Source organism: Hevea brasiliensis, unplaced genomic scaffold (genome assembly GCF_030052815.1).
Source record: "Hevea brasiliensis isolate MT/VB/25A 57/8 unplaced genomic scaffold, ASM3005281v1 Scaf22, whole genome shotgun sequence".
NCBI classification, from domain to species: domain Eukaryota; kingdom Viridiplantae; phylum Streptophyta; class Magnoliopsida; order Malpighiales; family Euphorbiaceae; genus Hevea; species Hevea brasiliensis.
Genome location: NW_026614718.1, coordinates 379645 through 385644, shown reverse-complemented (window position 1 = coordinate 385644; position 6000 = coordinate 379645). Strand labels below are relative to the sequence as shown.

At 36.4% G+C, this 6000-nt stretch overlaps 1 long non-coding RNA gene across 1 annotated transcript; it reads right to left on the bottom strand.

Moving 5' to 3' along the window:
• Window positions 1–1898: 1898 nt before the first annotated feature.
• LOC131176675 (uncharacterized) lies at window positions 1899–3930 on the bottom strand. Its single transcript, XR_009146631.1, has 2 exons — window positions 3739–3930; window positions 1899–2558 (listed from the first exon to the last, which is right to left on the bottom strand). It is a non-coding gene; the product is annotated as an uncharacterized LOC131176675 (long non-coding RNA).
• Between the last annotated feature and the right edge of the window lie 2070 nt (window positions 3931–6000).

The following is a 6000-nucleotide window of genomic DNA, read 5'->3' as shown; positions in this document are numbered from 1 at the left end:
GCATTTCCACTTTTCCGTTTATATAATATATTTATGTGTAATAGAAAAGGTCCATTGATATTTTGTTAGAAATATTATTCTTAAGTTGTTAAGAATATGAGTGACAATATTTCTAGCACAAAGTATCATAAATAGGTTCACAATCGAGGATACTTCATAATAAGGACATGACTTATCCAGAAAGATTGTATTCATGTTTGTTCCCAAGTTATTTATATGAGATATAAATAAGATGGAATGGTGAGTCTCGTGCCATATAACAAACATGATAGGCACTTATAAATGATAAGTAGGCTGAACCAGTGACACTTATGACAAGCACATGGAGTTTACTCTTGTCAATGTTTTGTCATAAATCATATCAAGTCATATAAACTTAAGACCTGAGATAGCCCAGTTATCTTGTAAATAGGTACTTTGAGGTTTATACTGCTTTCATACTTGTACTGTGTATGGGTATATGGGCATCTGTTGGCTCCTACTAGTTATATATGGAGGTAGGTGTTGATCAAGATGGAATCTGTTCCTCTAAGTAAATAGAGATAAAATCCTATGTTCATGTAATTGTTCTTGATGTTTCAAGTTCCTGCCAGACAGATAGATTTATTCGTAAAAGAGTTTCGATGAGAAAAATCTTTTAATCAAGAACGGAATTAAAAGAGAACATAATATTCATAGCAAATGGAGTTTGACATAAACCATGACTCCAGCTTGAGTTGGGATTTTGTAACAGAGAGATTCTAGTGCATGGTAATATATGATTATAGGTTCATTTAAGGTAAACCTTATTACTAATTGGGTGGCCATGGCATGCTATGCTAGGTGTTAACCATGGTCTATGAGGTTCATAAAATGATTTAGTGAAATCATTTATGGTAAAAAAGAGTTCTAATGATATTAAGAGTTGATATCATGTCTCATTGCCAATTAGTGATGAGCCTAGTAAGTCACACACATACACAAGTTATCACCTATTTAAATATGATTTAATTAATTAATTAAAGAGTTTAATTGATTAATTAAATAGGTTTGGTTTGCAATTAAATTGCAAAGTCCCTAGCATGACTTGAAACCAAATCTAGATTATTGGATGTATAGTATAAGTTAAATTTATATTTAAAGTGTTTAAATATGAATTTAATTAATGAGAAATTAATTAATAGAGATTAATTAATTAATTTATATTTGATATAAATTGATTAGAAGAAGAAAAATAATTATTTTGGGTTAAGAACTCAAAATTAAGACACAGGGGCATTTTGGTCATTTCACAGTGTGACACGTGGCATCATGAGATGGTGACATATGGGATTACACATAAGCTTGCCAAATGTTTTTTAATCATGTAAGATGATTAAAATCAAGATTAAATATAGGTTTGACACTTGGCACAATGTGATTGGGTCACTTAAACCTAGAGCTAATCAAAGGGTGACATGTGGCAAGGGTTTAATGTGTTAACCTAGCTATTTAAGTGTTGTTATGAAAAGAAAAGCAACCAGCAGCCACTCCTCTCCTTTGTCACGCCACTTTGAGGCTTTTCATCTATTCTTCTTCATCTCTCATCAATTCAAAGAGAATAGCCATCAATCTCTCGAATTAATAACACTAGAAATTGTTTCTAGTGTCCTGTTTACATCTCTAATCTCTTAAAAGGCAGAACTTAAATTTCTAATTAATAGAAAAAGCTTTAGAAGTTGTTCAAGGGCTGCCATAGGTGTTCTTGGTGTGGACAAGCTAGAGGGACAACATCTGGTGTCCTGAAGACGAATCTCAAAGGCGCAGACACGCTGCAGTGCATCAAGAGGTTAGTGTAATCGTTCTTGATTTAATCTAGGGTTCTAAAATTAATCTGATTAATTTTAAAATCTTAAATGGCAAATACAGATCCAAAAACATATTAAAAGAGTTTTAATATGTTGTTTATCATTGAAATCAAATAGATAAAAATAAATCTTGCATGATGCATGTGATCCTAGGTGAAAAATTTTGAATTCAATGGTATAAACTTGTGTTTTTCACGCTTCCGTTCTTTCACATGCCCCTTCCATCAATCAAGCTAAGAGCTTCTTGGAGAGAGAGAGCTTCAGTGATTTTCGGATCAGGTGGACCAAGCAGCTCAATTTAGCAAGCCTTAATCAGCTGTCCTCTCCAATCACAAAGAACCCAACTTGCTCAATTTTGTTATGATGCAGACGGGAGGAAGCATCTGTATTGCATTTCAAGAATCCCGAAGCAGGCTTGTGCCATTTCAACAAATCAACCACAGAAACTGTCGAAGAGTAGTCAAAATAGGATGGATGGTCACTAACTTGGGCAGCTAATCACTGATGAAGGAAGGAGGAAGCATAGCTTGTAATCTGATTAGAATTCCAAAGCGCTTCGCTCCTGTTTTTCCAAAGAGACCAAATTAGAGTGCATCTTCTGTGAGGAAACTCAATTATAGACAAACGAACAGGCTCTAAACCTGAGTTAACATAGAGTCACTACCACTGCATCTGCCGTGAGGAAACTCAATATCTCATTTGGAGGATCAGACCAGAATTGAACACAATGAGCTGCAGAATGCAATTTCACATAAGAGCCTTAATTTCAATGCCACAAGTTTCAATGTGCTAAAGAATCAAAGATACAATTCTTCTTACAAAACATAAAATAATTACACTCCATCAAGAAAGGAAATCATGTTAGAGATGTAACTTTAGCTTAAAAAAGTTGAATATACATACACATATTTCGTGATCCATGCAAGAAATTGAATATGAATGTGAATAAAAAGGATTTTAGAATGGTGGAAGCTACTGTTTATCATAAATGTAGAGCATTTTCATAAATTACAGATGCTAATGATGTCAATAAATTAGAAGATCGAAATTTTATTAAAGGTGAAATTATTTCTTCATGTCACTTTGCTAAGAGGTAAAGAAACTAATTTAGTTACAGGTGTGTGGGATACACTAGATACCAAAGCTCCTATAAATACATAAATCTCCAGATATGAATATGCAAATTAATATTTCATAATAATTTTTGTTCAAAATTCATTCAAACAATTGTATCCATACTCATAAGTGCACTTAATGGCGTTAGCCCTTTTCCCTCGATTTTTTAACGACGCGATAGTTCAATAATCGATTTGTCTTGAAATTTTCTTCAATCCTTGAATTGAAAAAGCATGAAAAACAGGTTACTATATTGTGCTTTCCCCCAAAATTTAACAATTTATACATCTTAATTAAATTTCTTTTTAGAGCTAAATTGGATTTGAAATGGAATAATTGTCTCTATATTCATTAAAATATCTTTTTTTTCTTGTTAAATATGATACTGCATATGGATGATCGGAATTCTCAGACTAAAAATATCTTAATTAAGGTACACTAGTATTATGGGATGATTAGGAAAAAAAATTATTTATCATAAACAATAATATAATTGAATTAATCTGGACATTGTTTGTCATGAACTCCATACCATCCAAATCCATTTAAAAAAAAAAATCTTTATTCTCCTATACCATCCGTATCCATGTGAAGATTATTTGTCAATAAGTTTTAATGTCTATAAATTATTTTTAGGACTATAAGGAGCAGTGATACTGAAATTGTTTTAAGGACCTCAATCAAGCCAAAAGGAAAGAACAAACAAACAAACAAACAAACAACACCGCTGATGGGCAGCATAGGGAAAAAAGGGACAACAATGATGGTGAGCATTAGTGATTAGAAAAAGCAGAACCTGAGATTTGGCAAATGATTGCATGGTTTTGCAACTGACAGCGGGAATTACACAATTGAATCATTTATTAAAATTTGTCATCCATCCTTGTGTTAAAACCAGTTTTCTCCATCCCACATGTCAATTATTCAACAAATTCTGGAATAAATCACTTCACAATTAGGACAAATAGAACACAAATTTAGCAATCAAATAAATTAGTTGACTAATTAAGAAGTTGATGATTTTAGCTTTATAAACAGAGTAATTCATAATCCCACTGAATTAACGCATCAAATAAAAAATCATGGCTAGAGGGTATGATTCAAATGGATTTGGCCAAGAGCACTAAAATATAGTAATAAGAGATTGGTCTTCAAAGAGTCCAATAAAAATCAAATGGAAGTAAAAAGAAAATGCAATATGATTTTTTTTCTTTCTTTTTTTGTGGATCCTTACCCTAAATAAAGCAAAGATCTTAAAAGCAGGCACGCACTCCCTTCAAAGTTGGTTTTGAAGAAAGAAAGAGCTACATAAAATCATTTCACGGTGTCGACACCATATTTTGGCCGATCACCGAAGTCAATAAATTTTGAAAATCAACCTCTAACTGACATTCTTCGGTTACAAGTAACTGGATCAGGAAATAAACCGATCCCGCATCTAATCGAATGCTTTCTGATCTCTCAACAAAGGAGATCACACCAATATCGGGTCTCCATGCCATCCAATCTCATTTCCGATCTCTCAACAAAGGATATTAAATCAATATCAGGTCTCCATGCCATCCAGTCTTATATCCGATCTCTCCTTTATAAATATTGCGGAAAATCGTTTAATAAAGTTAAGGTTTCAGTCCGACTTAATGGTGTTTCTGATCTTAAGTGTTCAAATCAAGTTTCCAATTTTAATGTCTTAAAGGCTCTACTATTTGTTATCGGCTTAAGCCGATCTCATGTTTACGATGTTTTCCGACCTCATATACTTAGATTAATAATCGCCTTTAAGTTTGATGTTTTAACCTGTTCAAACAAATAAGCACTCATACAATTCAGAATATTTTCCAATCTCAACAAGAAATTGAACAAAAGACTTCATTTCATTCCAAGATAAACATTTACAAGTCATTTGGCTAGAGGATCCCCCCTAGCATGATCTCTCGATACATTTCGCTCATTCTTCCTCTCTCTCTCTGTTTCCTCCTCGCTCTCCTCTTCGTCTCGAGGAGCCAGGTCCACCATCCAGGAGAAGTCCTCCTCAGGATAACGCTTCCTGAGCTCGGCCAAAAGGTTGCTGTGGGCGTTCACGTAAGCACCGGCCTCCCTAGTCACAGCCTCTTTTTCTTTTGCTTTAAGTTCTTCAGTAAGGCGCGCGACGTCAGCAGTGCAGAGCGCCCGAGCTTCTCTAAGTTCAAAAGCCTGTTCGGCCAACTTTTCCTTGTAAGACTTCATCCAACCTTCGAGTTCGGCAATATAATCCTGGGCGGATGAAAATTTGGCTTGGGCAGAAGCTGCATCCTGGACCGCTTTTATAATTTCCTGACTCAGAGGATGAGCCTTCTCCCTGATCATGTGTTGGTTTACCAAGCTCTCCACGCTCAAGCTCATCATCTGGGCCAGGAGATCGTCGATACTACCTGGGTCCGATCCTCCTTGAGGCAGAGGGAAGCTCCCAGAACCTTAGCCAAACTCGAGTTCTCCCAAACAGAGCGATTCTTCTCCAAAGAGTGAATGAGGACTTGGGTACCACGGGACAGGGGTCTCACGTTAGGTTGGGAAGACCCACCTTCCGAACTCAAAGGAGCAGGGGGAGGTGGCGGCTCTGCTTTTTGAGGAGGTGAAGGGATTACCTCTATATCTGGGACCGGTTGTCCTGAAGGTTGGGACGAGCCTCCCGGTACTCCTCCTGAATCCCGCCTTGGCATCTGTGATGCCTCGGCGAGCTTCATCTCCCATACTTTTCTAGAGATCTCCCATTTCTGCTTGTGGCTCTCCTTAGAAGCCTCACTACCAGCCATACCTGCACAAAGAAAAGTCAATGAGTTCGCTAAGGTTCAGAGACCAGAGATATAGGTTGTACCAGGGCCGAGGTCAGAGAGCTTGAGCTCGTATTCCTCGTCAGTAATCAGCCGCATCATCCAATACTTCAGTTCGGCCATTACTGCGTCTAAGTAAGAGAACTTCTGGGTGGCCGCCTGATCTTTTAGCTCCATTACCATGACACCCTCGTCCCTACTCAGGGCGATCTTCTTCGGGATCGAAGCGACCAAATGTTGCCAACTCC